Genomic DNA, 19,492 nt, shown 5'->3' on the forward strand with positions numbered 1-19,492 from the left:
TCATTCCAGACTCGTTTGAAGTTGAAAACAACTTGTAGCTTCATTTTCGGTTGTTTAAAATTAGAATCAAGTTGTCGTTTCATTCTTGACTCGTTTAAGCATGTAAACAACTTGTTGCTTCATTATTGGCTAGATTGAAGTTGGAAACAACTTGTAGCTTCATTCCAGACTCGTTTGAAGTTGAAAACAATTTGTAGCTTCATTTTCGGTTGTTTAAAATTAGAATGAACTTGTAGTATCATTCTTGACTCGTTTGAGACCGGAAACAACTTGTTGCTTTATTATTGGCTAGATTGAAGTTGGAAACAACTTGTAGCTTCATTTCAGACTCGCTTGAAGTTGAGAACAACTTGTAGCTTCATTTTCGGTTGTTTAAAATTTGAATCAACTTGTAGTTTCATTCTTGACTTGTTTAAGCATGTAAACAACTTGTTGCTTCATTATTGGCTAGATTGAAGTTGGAAACAACTTGTAGCTTCATTCCAGACTCGTGTGAAGTTGAAAACAACTTGTAGCTTCATTTTGGGTTGTTTAAATTAAAATCAACTTGTAGTTTCATTCTTGACTCCTTGGAGCCCGGAAACAACTTGTTGCTTCATTATTGGCAAGATTGAAGTTGGAAACAACTTGTAGCTTCATTCCAGACTCGTTTGAAGTTGAAAACAACTTGGAACTTCATTTTCGGTTGTTTAAAATTAGAATCAACTTGTAGTTTCACTCTTGACTCGTTTCAGCATGTAAACAACTTGTTGCTTCATTATTGGTTAGATTGAAGTTGGAAACAACTTGTAGCTTCATTCCGTACTCGTTTGAAGTTGAAAACAACTTGTAGCTTCATTTTCGGTTGTTTAAAATTAGAATGAACTTGTAGTATCATTCTTGACTCGTTTGAGACCGGAAACAACTTGTTGCTTCATTATTGGCTAGATTGAAGTTGGAAACACCTTGTAGCTTCATTCCAGACTCGTTTGAAGTTAAAAACAACTTGTAGCTTCATTTTCGGTTGTTTAAAATTAGAATCAAGTTGTAGTTTCATTCTTGACTCGTTTAAGCATGTAAACAACTTGTTGCTTCATTATTGGTTGGATTGAAGTTGGAAACAACTTGTAGCTTCATTCCGTACTCGTTTGAAGTTGAAAACAACTTGTAGCTTCATTTTCGGTTGTTTAAAATTAGAATGAACTTGTAGTATCATTCTTGACTCGTTTGAGACCGGAAACAACTTGTTGCTTCATTATTGGCTAGATTGAAGTTGGAAACAACTTGTAGCTTCATTCCAGACACGTTTGAAGTTAAAAACAACTTGTAGCTTCATTTTCGGTTGTTTAAAATTAGAATCAAGTTGTAGTTTCATTCTTGACTCGTTTAAGCATGTAAACAACTTGTTGCTTCATTATTGGTTAGATTGAAGTTGGAAACAACTTGTAGCTTCATTCCGTACTCGTTTGAAGTTGAAAACAACTTGTAGCTTCATTGTCGGTTGTTTAAAATTAGAATGAACTTGTAGTATCATTCTTGACTCGTTTGAGACCGGAAACAACTTGTTGCTTCATTATTGGCTAGATTGAAGTTGGAAACAACTTGTTGCTTCATTATCGGCTAGTCTGAAGTTGAAAACAACTTGTAGCTTCATTTTCGGTTGTTTAAAATTATAATGAACTTGTAGTATCATTCTTGACTCGTTTGAGACCGAAAACAACTTGTTGCTTCATTATTGCCTAGATTGAAGTTGGAAACAACTTGTAGCTTCATTCCAGACTCGTTTGAAGTTGAAAACAACTTGTAGCTTTATTTTCGGTTGTTTAAAATTAGAATCAAGTTGTAGTTTCATTCTTGACTCGTTTAAGCATGTAAACAACTTGTTGCTTCATTATTGGCTAGATTGAAGTTGGAAACAACTTGTAGCTTCATTCCAGACTCGTTTGAAGTTGAAAACAATTTGTAGCTTCATTTTCGGTTGTTTAAAATTAGAATGAATTTGTAGTATCATTCTTGACTCGTTTGAGACCGGAAACAACTTGTTGCTTTATTATTGGCTAGATTGAAGTTGGAAACAACTTGTAGCTTCATTTCAGACTCGCTTGAAGTTGAGAACAACTTGTAGCTTCATTTTCGGTTGTTTAAAATTTGAATCAACTTGTAGTTTCATTCTTGACTTGTTTAAGCATGTAAACAACTTGTTGCTTCATTATTGGCTAGATTGAAGTTGGAAACAACTTGTAGCTTCATTCCAGACTCGTTTGAAGTTGAAAACAATTTGTAGCTTCATTTTCGGTTGTTTAAAATTAGAATGAACTTGTAGTATCATTCTTGACTCGTTTGAGACCGGAAACAACTTGTTGCTTCATTATTGGCTAGATTGAAGTTGGAAACAACTTGTAGCTTCATTCCAGACTCGTGTGAAGTTGAAAACAACTTGTAGCTTCATTTTGGGTTGTTTAAATTAAAATCAACTTGTAGTTTCATTCTTGACTCCTTGGAGCCCGGAAACAACTTGTTGCTTCATTATTGGCAAGATTGAAGTTGGAAACAACTTGTAGCTTCATTCCAGACTCGTTTGAAGTTGAAAACAACTTGGAACTTCATTTTCGGTTGTTTAAAATTAGAATCAACTTGTAGTTTCACTCTTGACTTGTTTCAGCATGTAAACAACTTGTTGCTTCATTATTGGTTAGATTGAAGTTGGAAACAACTTGTAGCTTCATTCCGTACTCGTTTGAAGTTGAAAACAACTTGTAGCTTCATTTTCGGTTGTTTAAAATTAGAATGAACTTGTAGTATCATTCTTGACTCGTTTGAGACCGGAAACAACTTGTTGCTTCATTATTGGCTAGATTGAAGTTGGAAACACCTTGTAGCTTCATTCCAGACTCGTTTGAAGTTAAAAACAACTTGTAGCTTCATTTTCGGTTGTTTAAAATTAGAATCAAGTTGTAGTTTCATTCTTGACTCGTTTAAGCATGTAAACAACTTGTTGCTTCATTATTGGTTAGATTGAAGTTGGAAACAACTTGTAGCTTCATTCCGTACTCGTTTGAAGTTGAAAACAACTTGTAGCTTCATTTTCGGTTGTTTAAAATTAGAATGAACTTGTAGTATCATTCTTGACTCGTTTGAGACCGGAAACAACTTGTTGCTTCATTATTGGCTAGATTGAAGTTGGAAACAACTTGTAGCTTCATTCCAGACACGTTTGAAGTTAAAAACAACTTGTAGCTTCATTTTCGGTTGTTTAAAATTAGAATCAAGTTGTAGTTTCATTCTTGACTCGTTTAAGCATGTAAACAACTTGTTGCTTCATTATTGGTTAGATTGAAGTTGGAAACAACTTGTAGCTTCATTCCGTACTCGTTTGAAGTTGAAAACAACTTGTAGCTTCATTGTCGGTTGTTTAAAATTAGAATGAACTTGTAGTATCATTCTTGACTCGTTTGAGACCGGAAACAACTTGTTGCTTCATTATTGGCTAGATTGAAGTTGGAAACAACTTGTTGCTTCATTATCGGCTAGTCTGAAGTTGAAAACAACTTGTAGCTTCATTTTCGGTTGTTTAAAATTATAATGAACTTGTAGTATCATTCTTGACTCGTTTGAGACCGGAAACAACTTGTTGCTTTATTATTGGCTAGATTGAAGTTGGAAACAACTTGTAGCTTCATTTCAGACTCGCTTGAAGTTGAGAACAACTTGTAGCTTCATTTTCGGTTGTTTAAAATTTGAATCAACTTGTAGTTTCATTCTTGACTTGTTTAAGCATGTAAACAACTTGTTGCTTCATTATTGGCTAGATTGAAGTTGGAAACAACTTGTAGCTTCATTCCAGACTCGTTTGAAGTTGAAAACAATTTGTAGCTTCATTTTCGGTTGTTTAAAATTAGAATGAACTTGTAGTATCATTCTTGACTCGTTTGAGACCGGAAACAACTTGTTGCTTCATTATTGGCTAGATTGAAGTTGGAAACAACTTGTAGCTTCATTCCAGACTCGTGTGAAGTTGAAAACAACTTGTAGCTTCATTTTGGGTTGTTTAAATTAAAATCAACTTGTAGTTTCATTCTTGACTCCTTGGAGCCCGGAAACAACTTGTTGCTTCATTATTGGCAAGATTGAAGTTGGAAACAACTTGTAGCTTCATTCCAGACTCGTTTGAAGTTGAAAACAACTTGGAACTTCATTTTCGGTTGTTTAAAATTAGAATCAACTTGTAGTTTCACTCTTGACTTGTTTCAGCATGTAAACAACTTGTTGCTTCATTATTGGTTAGATTGAAGTTGGAAACAACTTGTAGCTTCATTCCGTACTCGTTTGAAGTTGAAAACAACTTGTAGCTTCATTTTCGGTTGTTTAAAATTAGAATGAACTTGTAGTATCATTCTTGACTCGTTTGAGACCGGAAACAACTTGTTGCTTCATTATTGGCTAGATTGAAGTTGGAAACACCTTGTAGCTTCATTCCAGACTCGTTTGAAGTTAAAAACAACTTGTAGCTTCATTTTCGGTTGTTTAAAATTAGAATCAAGTTGTAGTTTCATTCTTGACTCGTTTAAGCATGTAAACAACTTGTTGCTTCATTATTGGTTAGATTGAAGTTGGAAACAACTTGTAGCTTCATTCCGTACTCGTTTGAAGTTGAAAACAACTTGTAGCTTCATTTTCGGTTGTTTAAAATTAGAATGAACTTGTAGTATCATTCTTGACTCGTTTGAGACCGGAAACAACTTGTTGCTTCATTATTGGCTAGATTGAAGTTGGAAACAACTTGTAGCTTCATTCCAGACACGTTTGAAGTTAAAACAACTTGTAGCTTCATTTTCGGTTGTTTAAAATTAGAATCAAGTTGTAGTTTCATTCTTGACTCGTTTAAGCATGTAAACAACTTGTTGCTTCATTATTGGTTAGATTGAAGTTGGAAACAACTTGTAGCTTCATTCCGTACTCGTTTGAAGTTGAAAACAACTTGTAGCTTCATTGTCGGTTGTTTAAAATTAGAATGAACTTGTAGTATCATTCTTGACTCGTTTGAGACCGGAAACAACTTGTTGCTTCATTATTGGCTAGATTGAAGTTGGAAACAACTTGTTGCTTCATTATCGGCTAGTCTGAAGTTGAAAACAACTTGTAGCTTCATTTTCGGTTGTTTAAAATTATAATGAACTTGTAGTATCATTCTTGACTCGTTTGAGACCGAAAACAACTTGTTGCTTCATTATTGCCTAGATTGAAGTTGGAAACAACTTGTAGCTTCATTCCAGACTCGTTTGAAGTTGAAAACAACTTGTAGCTTCATTTTCGGTTGTTTAAAATTAGAATCAAGTTGTAGTTTCATTCTTGACTCGTTTAAGCATGTAAACAACTTGTTGCTTCATGATTGGCTAGATTGAAGTTGGAAACAACTTGTAGCTTCATTCCAGACTCGTTTGAAGTTGAAAACAATTTGTAGCTTCATTTTCGGTTGTTTAAAATTAGAATGAACTTGTAGTATCATTCTTGACTCGTTTGAGACCGGAAACAACTTGTTGCTTTATTATTGGCTAGATTGAAGTTGGAAACAACTTGTAGCTTCATTTCAGACTCGCTTGAAGTTGAGAACAACTTGTAGCTTCATTTTCGGTTGTTTAAAATTTGAATCAACTTGTAGTTTCATTCTTGACTTGTTTAAGCATGTAAACAACTTGTTGCTTCATTATTGGCTAGATTGAAGTTGGAAACAACTTGTAGCTTCATTCCAGACTCGTTTGAAGTTGAAAACAATTTGTAGCTTCATTTTCGGTTGTTTAAAATTAGAATGAACTTGTAGTATCATTCTTGACTCGTTTGAGACCGGAAACAACTTGTTGCTTCATTATTGGCTAGATTGAAGTTGGAAACAACTTGTAGCTTCATTCCAGACTCGTGTGAAGTTGAAAACAACTTGTAGCTTCATTTGGGTTGTTTAAATTAAAATCAACTTGTAGTTTCATTCTTGACTCCTTGGAGCCCGGAAACAACTTGTTGCTTCATTATTGGCAAGATTGAAGTTGGAAACAACTTGTAGCTTCATTCCAGACTCGTTTGAAGTTGAAAACAACTTGGAACTTCATTTTCGGTTGTTTAAAATTAGAATCAACTTGTAGTTTCACTCTTGACTTGTTTCAGCATGTAAACAACTTGTTGCTTCATTATTGGTTAGATTGAAGTTGGAAACAACTTGTAGCTTCATTCCGTACTCGTTTGAAGTTGAAAACAACTTGTAGCTTCATTTTCGGTTGTTTAAAATTAGAATGAACTTGTAGTATCATTCTTGACTCGTTTGAGACCGGAAACAACTTGTTGCTTCATTATTGGCTAGATTGAAGTTGGAAACACCTTGTAGCTTCATTCCAGACTCGTTTGAAGTTAAAAACAACTTGTAGCTTCATTTTCGGTTGTTTAAAATTAGAATCAAGTTGTAGTTTCATTCTTGACTCGTTTAAGCATGTAAACAACTTGTTGCTTCATTATTGGTTAGATTGAGGTTGGAAACAACTTGTAGCTTCATTCCGTACTCGTTTGAAGTTGAAAACAACTTGTAGCTTCATTTTCGGTTGTTTAAAATTAGAATGAACTTGTAGTATCATTCTTGACTCGTTTGAGACCGGAAACAACTTGTTGCTTCATTATTGGCTAGATTGAAGTTGGAAACAACTTGTAGCTTCATTCCAGACACGTTTGAAGTTAAAAACAACTTGTAGCTTCATTTTCGGTGTTTAAAATTAGAATCAAGTTGTAGTTTCATTCTTGACTCGTTTAAGCATGTAAACAACTTGTTGCTTCATTATTGGTTAGATTGAAGTTGGAAACAACTTGTAGCTTCATTCCGTACTCGTTTGAAGTTGAAAACAACTTGTAGCTTCATTGTCGGTTGTTTAAAATTAGAATGAACTTGTAGTATCATTCTTGACTCGTTTGAGACCGGAAACAACTTGTTGCTTCATTATTGGCTAGATTGAAGTTGGAAACAACTTGTTGCTTCATTATCGGCTAGTCTGAAGTTGAAAACAACTTGTAGCTTCATTTTCGGTTGTTTAAAATTATAATGAACTTGTAGTATCATTCTTGACTCGTTTGAGACCGAAAACAACTTGTTGCTTCATTATTGCCTAGATTGAAGTTGGAAACAACTTGTAGCTTCATTCCAGACTCGTTTGAAGTTGAAAACAACTTGTAGCTTCATTTTCGGTTGTTTAAAATTAGAATAAAGTTGTAGTTTCATTCTTGACTCGTTTAAGCATGTAAACAACTTGTTGCTTCATTATTGGCTAGATTGAAGTTGGAAACAACTTGTAGCTTCATTCCAGACTCGTTTGAAGTTGAAAACAATTTGTAGCTTCATTTTCGGTTGTTTAAAATTAGAATGAACTTGTAGTATCATTCTTGACTCGTTTGAGACCGGAAACAACTTGTTGCTTTATTATTGGCTAGATTGAAGTTGGAAACAACTTGTAGCTTCATTTCAGACTCGCTTGAAGTTGAGAACAACTTGTAGCTTCATTTTCGGTTGTTTAAAATTTGAATCAACTTGTAGTTTCATTCTTGACTTGTTTAAGCATGTAAACAACTTGTTGCTTCATTATTGGCTAGATTGAAGTTGGAAACAACTTGTAGCTTCATTCCAGACTCGTTTGAAGTTGAAAACAATTTGTAGCTTCATTTTCGGTTGTTTAAAATTAGAATGAACTTGTAGTATCATTCTTGACTCGTTTGAGACCGGAAACAACTTGTTGCTTCATTATTGGCTAGATTGAAGTTGGAAACAACTTGTAGCTTCATTCCAGACTCGTGTGAAGTTGAAAACAACTTGTAGCTTCATTTTGGGTGGTTTAAATTAAAATCAACTTGTAGTTTCATTCTTGACTCCTTGGAGCCCGGAAACAACTTGTTGCTTCATTATTGGCAAGATTGAAGTTGGAAACAACTTGTAGCTTCATTCCAGACTCGTTTGAAGTTGAAAACAACTTGGAACTTCATTTTCGGTTGTTTAAAATTAGAATCACTTGTAGTTTCACTCTTGACTCGTTTCAGCATGTAAACAACTTGTTGCTTCATTATTGGTTAGATTGAAGTTGGAAACAACTTGTAGCTTCATTCCGTACTCGTTTGAAGTTGAAAACAACTTGTAGCTTCATTTTCGGTTGTTTAAAATTAGAATGAACTTGTAGTATCATTCTTGACTCGTTTGAGACCGGAAACAACTTGTTGCTTCATTATTGGCTAGATTGAAGTTGGAAACACCTTGTAGCTTCATTCCAGACTCGTTTGAAGTTAAAAACAACTTGTAGCTTCATTTTCGGTTGTTTAAAATTAGAATCAAGTTGTAGTTTCATTCTTGACTCGTTTAAGCATGTAAACAACTTGTTGCTTCATTATTGGTTAGATTGAAGTTGGAAACAACTTGTAGCTTCATTCCGTACTCGTTTGAAGTTGAAAACAACTTGTAGCTTCATTTTCGGTTGTTTAAAATTAGAATGAACTTGTAGTATCATTCTTGACTCGTTTGAGACCGGAAACAACTTGTTGCTTCATTATTGGCTAGATTGAAGTTGGAAACAACTTGTAGCTTCATTCCAGACACGTTTGAAGTTAAAAACAACTTGTAGCTTCATTTTCGGTTGTTTAAAATTAGAATCAAGTTGTAGTTTCATTCTTGACTCGTTTAAGCATGTAAACAACTTGTTGCTTCATTATTGGTTAGATTGAAGTTGGAAACAACTTGTAGCTTCATTCCGTACTCGTTTGAAGTTGAAAACAACTTGTAGCTTCATTGTCGGTTGTTTAAAATTAGAATGAACTTGTAGTATCATTCTTGACTCGTTTGAGACCGGAAACAACTTGTTGCTTCATTATTGGCTAGATTGAAGTTGGAAACAACTTGTTGCTTCATTATCGGCTAGTCTGAAGTTGAAAACAACTTGTAGCTTCATTTTCGGTTGTTTAAAATTATAATGAACTTGTAGTATCATTCTTGACTCGTTTGAGACCGAAAACAACTTGTTGCTTCATTATTGCCTAGATTGAAGTTGGAAACAACTTGTAGCTTCATTCCAGACTCGTTTGAAGTTGAAAACAACTTGTAGCTTCATTTTCGGTTGTTTAAAATTAGAATCAAGTTGTAGTTTCATTCTTGACTCGTTTAAGCATGTAAACAACTTGTTGCTTCATTATTGGCTAGATTGAAGTTGGAAACAACTTGTAGCTTCATTCCAGACTCGTTTGAAGTTGAAAACAATTTGTAGCTTCATTTTCGGTTGTTTAAAATTAGAATGAACTTGTAGTATCATTCTTGACTCGTTTGAGACCGGAAACAACTTGATGCTTTATTATTGGCTAGATTGAAGTTGGAAACAACTTGTAGCTTCATTTCAGACTCGCTTGAAGTTGAGAACAACTTGTAGCTTCATTTTCGGTTGTTTAAAATTTGAATCAACTTGTAGTTTCATTCTTGACTTGTTTAAGCATGTAAACAACTTGTTGCTTCATTATTGGCTAGATTGAAGTTGGAAACAACTTGTAGCTTCATTCCAGACTCGTGTGAAGTTGAAAACAACTTGTAGCTTCATTTTGGGTTGTTTAAATTAAAATCAACTTGTAGTTTCATTCTTGACTCCTTGGAGCCCGGAAACAACTTGTTGCTTCATTATTGGAAAGATTGAAGTTGGAAACAACTTGTAGCTTCATTCCAGACTCGTTTGAAGTTGAAAACAACTTGGAACTTCATTTTCGGTTGTTTAAAATTAGAATCAACTTGTAGTTTCACTCTTGACTCGTTTCAGCATGTAAACAACTTGTTGCTTCATTATTGGTTAGATTGAAGTTGGAAACAACTTGTAGCTTCATTCCGTACTCGTTTGAAGTTGAAAACAACTTGTAGCTCATTTTCGGTTGTTTAAAATTAGAATGAACTTGTAGTATCATTCTTGACTCGTTGAGACCGGAAACAACTTGTTGCTTCATTATTGGCTAGATTGAAGTTGGAAACACCTTGTAGCTTCATTCCAGACTCGTTTGAAGTTAAAAACAACTTGTAGCTTCATTTTCGGTTGTTTAAAATTAGAATCAAGTTGTAGTTTCATTCTTGACTCGTTTAAGCATGTAAACAACTTGTTGCTTCATTATTGGTTAGATTGAAGTTGGAAACAACTTGTAGCTTCATTCCGTACTCGTTTGAAGTTGAAAACAACTTGTAGCTTCATTTTCGGTTGTTTAAAATTAGAATGAACTTGTAGTATCATTCTTGACTCGTTGAGACCGGAAACAACTTGTTGCTTCATTATTGGCTAGATTGAAGTTGGAAACAACTTGTAGCTTCATTCCAGACACGTTTGAAGTTAAAAACAACTTGTAGCTTCATTTTCGGTTGTTTAAAATTAGAATCAAGTTGTAGTTTCATTCTTGACTCGTTTAAGCATGTAAACAACTTGTTGCTTCATTATTGGTTAGATTGAAGTTGGAAACAACTTGTAGCTTCATTCCTTACTCGTTTGAAGTTGAAAACAACTTGTAGCTTCATTGTCGGTTGTTTAAAATTAGAATGAACTTGTAGTATCATTCTTGACTCGTTTGAGACCGGAAACAACTTGTTGCTTCATTATGGCTAGATTGAAGTTGGAAACAACTTGTTGCTTCATTATCGGCTAGTCTGAAGTTGAAAACAACTTGTAGCTTCATTTTCGGTTGTTTAAAATTATAATGAACTTGTAGTATCATTCTTGACTCGTTTGAGACGAAAACAACTTGTTGCTTCATTATTGCCTAGATTGAAGTTGGAAACGACTTGTAGCTTCATTCCAGACTCGTTTGAAGTTGAAAACAACTTGTAGCTTCATTTTCGTTTGTTTAAAATTAGAATCAAGTTGTAGTTTCATTCTGACTCGTTTAAGCTGTAAACAACTTGTTGCTTCATTATTGGCTAGATTGAAGTTGGAAACAACTTGTAGCTTCATTCCAGACTCGTTGAAGTTGAAAACAATTGTAGCTTCATTTTCGGTTGTTTAAAATTAGAATGAACTTGTAGTATCATTCTTGACTCGTTTGAGACCGGAAACAACTTGTTGCTTTATTATTGGCTAGATTGAAGTTGGAAACAACTTGTAGCTTCATTCAGACTCGCTTGAAGTTGAGAACAACTTGTAGCTTCATTTTCGGTTGTTTAAAATTTGAATCAACTTGTAGTTTCATTCTTGACTTGTTTAAGCATGTAAACAACTTGTTGCTTCATTATTGGCTAGATTGAAGTTGGAAACAACTTGTAGCTTCATTCCAGACTCGTTTGAAGTTGAAAACAATTGTAGCTTCATTTTCGGTTGTTTAAAATTAGAATGAACTTGTAGTATCATTCTTGACTCGTTTGAGACCGGAAACAACTTGTGCTTCATTATTGGCTAGATTGAAGTTGGAAACAACTTGTAGCTTCATTCCAGACTCGTGTGAAGTTGAAAACAACTTGTAGCTTCATTTTCGGTTGTTTAAATTAAAATCAATTGTAGTTTCATTCTTGACTCCTTGGAGCCCGGAAACAACTTGTTGCTTCATTATTGGCAAGATTGAAGTTGGAAACAACTTGTAGCTTCATTCCAGACTCGTTTGAAGTTGAAACAACTTGGAACTTCATTTTCGGTTGTTTAAAATTAGAATCAACTTGTAGTTTCACTCTTGACTCGTTTCAGCATGTAAACAACTTGTTGCTTCATTATTGTTAGATTGAAGTTGGAAACAACTTGTAGCTTCATTCCGTACTCGTTTGAAGTTGAAAACAACTTGTAGCTTCATTTTCGGTTGTTTAAATTAGAATGAACTTGTAGTATCATTCTTGACTCGTTTGAGACCGGAAACAACTTGTTGCTTCATTATTGGCTAGATTGAAGTTGGAAACACCTTGTAGCTTCATTCCAGACTCGTTTGAAGTTAAAAACAACTTGTAGCTTCATTTTCGGTTGTTTAAAATTAGAATCAAGTTGTAGTTTCATTCTTGACTCGTTTAAGCATGTAAACAACTTGTTGCCTTCATTATTGGTTAGATTGAAGTTGGAAACAACTTGTAGCTTCATTCCGTACTCGTTTGAAGTTGAAAACAACTTGTAGCTTCATTTTCGGTTGTTTAAAATTAGAATGAACTTGTAGTATCATTCTTGACTCGTTTGAGACCGGAAACAACTTGTTGCTTCATTATTGGCTAGATTGAAGTTGGAAACACCTTGTAGCTTCATTCCAGACTCGTTTGAAGTTAAAAACAACTTGTAGCTTCATTTTCGGTTGTTTAAAATTAGAATCAAGTTGTAGTTCATTCTTGACTCGTTTAAGCATGTAAACAACTTGTTGCTTCATTATTGGTTAGATTGAAGTTGGAAACAACTTGTAGCTTCATTCCGTACTCGTTTGAAGTTGAAAACAATTGTAGCTTCATTTCGGTTGTTTAAAATTAGAATGAACTTGTAGTATCATCTTGACTCGTTTGAGACCGGAAACAACTGTTGCTTCATTATTGCTAGATTGAAGTTGGAAACAACTTGTAGCTTCATTCCAGACACGTTTGAAGTTAAAAACAACTTGTAGCTTCATTTTCGGTTGTTTAAAATTAGAATCAAGTTGTAGTTTCATTCTTGACTCGTTTAAGCATGTAAACAACTTGTTGCTTCATTATTGGTTAGATTGAAGTTGGAAAACAACTTGTAGCTTCATTCCGTACTCGTTGAAGTTGAAAACAACTTTGTAGCTTCATTGTCGGTTGTTTAAAATTAGAATGAACTTGTAGTATCATTCTTGACTCGTTTGAGACCGGAAACAACTTGTTGCTTCATTATTGGCTAGATTGAAGTTGGAAACAACTTGTTGCTCATTATCGGCTAGTCTGAAGTTGAAAACAACTTGTAGCTTCATTTTCGGATGTTTAAAATTATAATGAACTTGTAGTATCATTCTTGACTCGTTTGAGACGAAAACAACTTGTTGCTTCATTATTGCCTAGATTGAAGTTGGAAACAACTTGTAGCTTCATTCCAGACTCGTTTGAAGTTGAAAAACAACTTGTAGCTTCATTTTCGGTTTGTTAAAATTAGAATCAAGTTTGTAGTTTCATTCTTGACTCGTTTAAGCATGTAAACAACTTGTTGCTTCATTATTGGCTAGATTGAAGTTGGAAACAACTGTAGCTTCATTCCAGACTCGTTTGAAGTTGAAAAACAATTGTAGCTTCATTTTCGGTTGTTTAAAATTAGAATGAACTTGTAGTATCATTCTTGACTCGTTGAGACCGGGAAAACAACTTGTTGCTTTATTATTGGCTAGATTGAAGTTGGAAAAACTTGTAGCTTCATTTCAGACTCGCTTGAAGTTGAGAACAAACTTGTAGCTTCATTTTCGGTTGTTTAAAATTGAATAACTTGTAGTTTCATTCTTGACTTGTTTAAGCATGTAAACAACTTGTTGCTTCATTATTGGCTAGATGAAGTTGGAAAACAACTTGTAGCTTCATTCCAGACTCGTGTGAAGTTGAAACAACTTGTAGCTTCATTTTGGGTTGTTTAAATTAAATCAACTTGTAGTTTCATTCTTGACTCCGTGGAGCCCGGGAAACAACTTGTGCTTCATTATTGGCAAGATTGAAGTTGGAAACAACTTGTAGCTTCATTCCAGACTCGTTTGAAGTTGAAACAACTTGGGAACTTAATTTTCGGTTGTTTAAAATTAGAATCAACTTGTAGTTTCACTCTTGACTCGTTTCAAGCATGTAAACAACTTGTTGCTTCATTATTGGCTAGATTGAAGTTGGAAACAACTTGTAGCTTCATTCCAGACTCGTTTGAAGGTGAAAACAACTTGTAGCTTCATTTTCGGTTGTTTAATTAAAATCAACTTGTAGTTTCCTTCTTGATCGTTGGAGCCCGGAAACAACTTGTTGCTTCATTATTGGCTGATGAAGTTGGAAACAACTTGTAGCTTTCATTCCAGACTAGTTTTGAAGTTGAAAACAACTTGTAGCTTCATTTTCGGTGTTTAAAATTAGAATGAACTTGTAGTATCATTCTTGACTCGTTTGAGACCGGAACAACTTGTTTCTTCATTATTGGCTAGATTGACGTTGGAAAAACTTGTAGCTTCATTCCAGACTCGTTTGAAGTTGAAACAACTTGTAGCTTCATTTTCGGTTGTTTAAAATAAAATCAAGTTGTAGTTTCATTCTGACTCGTTTAAGCATGTAAACAACTTGTTGCTTCATATTGGTAGATTGAAGTTGGAAACAACTTGTAGCTTCATTCCATACTCGTTTGAAGTTGAAAACAACTTGTAGCTTCATTTTCGGTTGTTTAAAATTAGAATGAACTTGTAGTATCATTCTTGACTCGTTTGAGACCGGAAACAACTTGTTGCTTCATTATTGGCTAGATTGAAGTTGGAAAACAACTTGTAGCTTCATTCCAGACTCGTTTGAAGTTAAAAACAACTTGTAGCTTTCATTTTCGGTTGTTTAAAATTAGAATCAAGTTGTAGTTTCATTCTTGACTCGTTTAAGCATGTAAACAACTGTGCTTCATTATTGGTTAGATTAAGTTGGAAACAACTTGGAGCTTCATTCAGTACTCGTTGAAGTGAAACAACTTGTAGCTTCATTTTCGGTGTTTAAAATTTAGAATGAACTTGTAGTATCATTCTTGACTCGTTGAGACCGGAAAACAATTGTTGCTTCATTATTGGCTAGATTGAAGTTGGAAACAACTTGTGCTTCATTATCGGGCTAGTCTGAAGTTGAAAACAACTTGTAGCTTCATTTTCGGTTGTTTAAAATTATAATGAACTTGTAGTCTCATTCTTGACTCGTTTTTGAGACCGAAAACAACTTGTGCTTCATTATGACTAGATTGCAGTTGGAAACAACTTGTAGCTTCATTCCAGACTCGTTTGAAGTTGAAAAACAACTTGTAGCTTCATTTTCAGTTTGTTTAAAATTAGAATAAAGTTGTAGTTCATTCTTGACTCGTTTAAGCCTGAAAACAACTTGTTGCTTCATTATTGGCTAGATTGAAGTTGGAAACAACTTGTAGCTTCATTCCAGACTCGTTTGAAGTTGAAACCACTTTGTAGCTTCATTTCGGTTGTTTTAAAATTAGAATGAACTTGTAGTATCATTCTTGACTCGTTTAAGACCGGAAACAACTTGTTGCTTTCATTATTGGCTAGATTGAAGTTGGAAACAACTTGTAGCTTCATTCCAGACTCGTTTGAAGTTGAAAACAACTTGTAGCTTCATTTTCGGTTGTTTAAAATTTAGAATCAACTTGTAGTTCATTCTTGACTTGTTTAAGCATGTAAACAACTTGTTGCTTCATTATTGGCTAGATTGAAGTTGGAAACAACTTGTAGCTTCATTCCAGACTCGTTTGAAGTTGAAAACAACTTGTAGCTTCATTTTCGGTTGTTTAAATTAAAATCAACTTGTAGTTTCATTCTTGACTCCGTGGAGCCCGGAGGAAACAACTTGTTGCTTCATTATTGGCTAGATTGAAGTTGGAAACAACTTGTAGCTTCATTCCAGACTCGTTTGAAGTTGAAAACAACTTGGAAGCTTCATTTTCGGTTGTTTAAAATTAGAATCAACTTGTAGTTTCATTCTTGACTCGTTAAGCATGTAAACAACTTGTTGCTTCATTATTTGCTAGATTGAAGTTGGAAACAACTTGTAGCTTCATTCCAGACTCGTTTGAAGTTGAAAACAACTTGTAGCTTCATTTTCGGTTGTTTAAATTAAAATCAACTTGTAGTATCATTCTTGACTCATGTGAGACGGAAACAACTTGTTGCTTCATTATTGGCTAGATTGAAGTTGGAAACAACTTGTAGCTTCATTCCAGACTCGTTTGAAGTTGAAACAACTTGGAGCTTCATTTCGGTTGTTTAAAATTAGAATCAACTTGTAGTTTCATTCTTGACTCGTTTAAGCCTGTAAACAACTTGTTGCTTCATTATTGGCTAGATTGAAGTTGGAAACAACTTGTAGCTTCATTCCAGACTCGTTTGAAGTTGAAAACAACTTGTAGCTTCATTTTCGGTTGTTTAAATTAGAATCAACTTGTAGTTTCATTCTTGACTCGTTTAAGCCCGGAAACAACTTGTTGCTTCATTATTGGCTAGATTGAAGTTGGAAACAACTTGTAGCTTCATTCCAGACTCGTTTGAAGTTGAAAACAACTTGTAGCTTCATTTTCGGTTGTTTAAAATTAGAATGAACTTGTAGTTTCATTCTTGACTCGTTTGAGAGGAAACAACTTGTTGCTTCATTATTGGCTAGATTGAAGTTGGAAACAACTTGTAGCTTCATTCCAGACTCGTTTGAAGTTGAAAACAACTTGTAGCTTCATTTTCGGTTGTTTAAAATTAGAATCAACTTGTAGTTTCATTCTTGACTCGTTTAAGCATGTAAACAACTTGTTGCTTCATTATTGGCTAGATTGAAGTTGGAAACAACTTGTAGCTTCATTCCAGACTCGTTTGAAGTTGAAAACAACTTGTAGCTTCATTTTCGGTTGTTTAAAATTAGAATCAACTTGTAGTTTCATTCTTGACTCGTTTGAGACCGGAAACAACTTGTTGCTTCATTATTGGCTAGATTGAAGTTGGAAACAACTTGTAGCTTCATTCCAGACTCGTTTGAAGTTGAAAACAACTTGTAGCTTCATTTTCGGTTGTTTAAAATTAGAATCAACTTGTAGTTTCATTCTTGACTCGTTTGAGCATGTAAACAACTTGTTGCTTCATTATTGGCTAGATTGAAGTTGGAAACAACTTGTAGCTTCATTCCAGACTCGTTTGAAGTTGAAAACAACTTGTAGCTTCATTTTCGGTTGTTTAAAATTAGAATGAACTTGTAGTTTCATTCTTGACTCGTTTGAGACCGGAAACAACTTGTTGCTTCATTATTGGCTAGATTGAAGTTGGAAACAACTTGTAGCTTCATTCCAGACTCGTTTGAAGTTGAAAACAACTTGTAGCTTCATTTTCGGTTGTTTAAAATTAGAATCAACTTGTAGTTTCATTCTTGACTCGTTTGAGACCGAAACAACTTGTTGCTTCATTATTGGCTAGATTGAAGTTGGAAACAACTTGTAGCTTCATTCCAGACTCGTTTGAAGTTGAAAACAACTTGTAGCTTCATTTTCGGTTGTTTAAAATTAGAATCAACTTGTAGTTTCATTCTTGACTCGTTTAAGCATGTAAACAACTTGTTGCTTCATTATTGGCTAGATTGAAGTTGGAAACAACTTGTAGCTTCATTCCAGACTCGTTTGAAGTTGAAAACAACTTGTAGCTTCATTTTCGGTTGTTTAAAATTAGAATCAACTTGTAGTTTCATTCTTGACTCGTTTGAGACCGGAAACAACTTGTTGCTTCATTATTGGCTAGATTGAAGTTGGAAACAACTTGTAGCTTCATTCCAGACTCGTTTGAAGTTGAAAACAACTTGTAGCTTCATTTTCGGTTGTTTAAAATTAGAATCAACTTGTAGTTTCATTCTTGACTCGTTTGAGACCGGAAACAACTTGTTGCTTCATTATTGGCTAGATTGAAGTTGGAAACAACTTGTAGCTTCATTCCAGACTCGTTTGAAGTTGAAAACAACTTGTAGCTTCATTTTCGGTTGTTTAAAATTAGAATCAACTTGTAGTTTCATTCTTGACTCGTTTAAGCATGTAAACAACTTGTTGCTTCATTATTGGCTAGATTGAAGTTGGAAACAACTTGTAGCTTCATTCCAGACTCGTTTGAAGTTGAAAACAACTTGTAGCTTCATTTTCGGTTGTTTAAAATTAGAATCAACTTGTAGTTTCATTCTTGACTCGTTTGAGACCGGAAACAACTTGTTGCTTCATTATTGGCTAGATTGAAGTTGGAAACAACTTGTAGCTTCATTCCAGACTCGTTTGAAGTTGAAAACAACTTGTAGCTTCATTTTCGGTTGTTTAAAATTAGAATCAACTTGTAGTTTCATTCTTGACTCGTTTGAGCATGTAAACAACTTGTTGCTTCATTATTGGCTAGATTGAAGTTGGAAACAACTTGTAGCTTCATTCCAGACTCGTTTGAAGTTGAAAACAACTTGTAGCTTCATTTTCGGTTGTTTAAAATTAGAATCAACTTGTAGTTTCATTCTTGACTCGTTTGAGACCGGAAACAACTTGTTGCTTCATTATTGGCTAGATTGAAGTTGGAAACAACTTGTAGCTTCATTCCAGACTCGTTTGAAGTTGAAAACAACTTGTAGCTTCATTTTCGGTTGGTTAAAATTAGAATCACTTGTAGTTTCATTCTTGACTCGTTTAAGCCTGTAAACAACTTGTTGCTTCATTATTGGCTAGATTGAAGTTGGAAACAACTTGTAGCTTCATTCCAGACTCGTTTGAAGTTGAAAACAACTTGTAGCTTCATTTTCGGTTGTTTAAAATTAGAATAACTGTGTAGTTTCATTCTTGACTCGTTTGAGCCCGGAAAAAACTTGTTGCTTCATTATTGCTAGATTGAAGTTGGAAACAACTTGTAGCTTCATTCCAGACTCGTTTGAAGTTGAAAACAACTTGTAGCTTCATTTTCGGTTGTTTAAAATTAGAATCAACTTGTAGTTTCATTCTTGACTCGTTTGAGCCGGTAAACAACTTGTTGCTTCATTATTGGCTAGATTGAAGTTGGCAACAACTTGTAGCTTCATTCCAGACTCGTTTGAAGTTGAAAACAACTTGTAGCTTCATTTTCGGTTGTTAAAAATTAGAATGAACTTGTAGTATCATTCTTGACTCGTTTGAGACCGGAAACAACTTGTTGCTTCATTATTGGCTAGATTGAAGTTGGAAACAACTTGTAGCTTCATTCCAGACTCGTTTGAAGTTGAAAACAACTTGTAGCTTCATTTTCGGTTGTTTAAAATTAGAATCAACTTGTAGTTTCATTCTTGACTCGTTTAAGCATGTAAACAACTTGTTGCTTCATTATTGGCTAGATTGAAGTTGGAAACAACTTGTAGCTTCATTCCAGACTCGTTTGAAGTTGAAAACAACTTGTAGCTTCATTTTCGGTTGTTTAAAATTAGAATCACTTGTAGTTTCATTCTTGACTCGTTTGAGCACGGAAACACTTGTTGCTTCATTATTGGCTAGATTGAAGTTGGAAACAACTTGTAGCTTCATTCCAGACTCGTTTGAAGTTGAAAACAACTTGTAGCTTCATTTTCGGTTGTTTAAAATTAGAATCAACTTGTAGTTTCATTCTTGACTCGTTTAAGCATGAAACAACTTGTTGCTTGTTCATTATTGGCTAGATTGAAGTTGGAAACAACTTGTAGCTTCATTCCAGACTCGTTTGAAGTTGAAAACAACTTGTAGCTTCATTTTCGGTTGTTTTTAAATTAGAATCAACTTGTAGTTTCATTCTTGACTCGTTGAACCGGAAACAACTTGTTGCTTCATTATTGGCTAGATTGAAGTTGGAAACAACT

Source organism: Daucus carota, chromosome 7, assembly GCF_001625215.2.
Source record: "Daucus carota subsp. sativus chromosome 7, DH1 v3.0, whole genome shotgun sequence".
Taxonomy (NCBI): Eukaryota; Viridiplantae; Streptophyta; class Magnoliopsida; order Apiales; family Apiaceae; genus Daucus; species Daucus carota.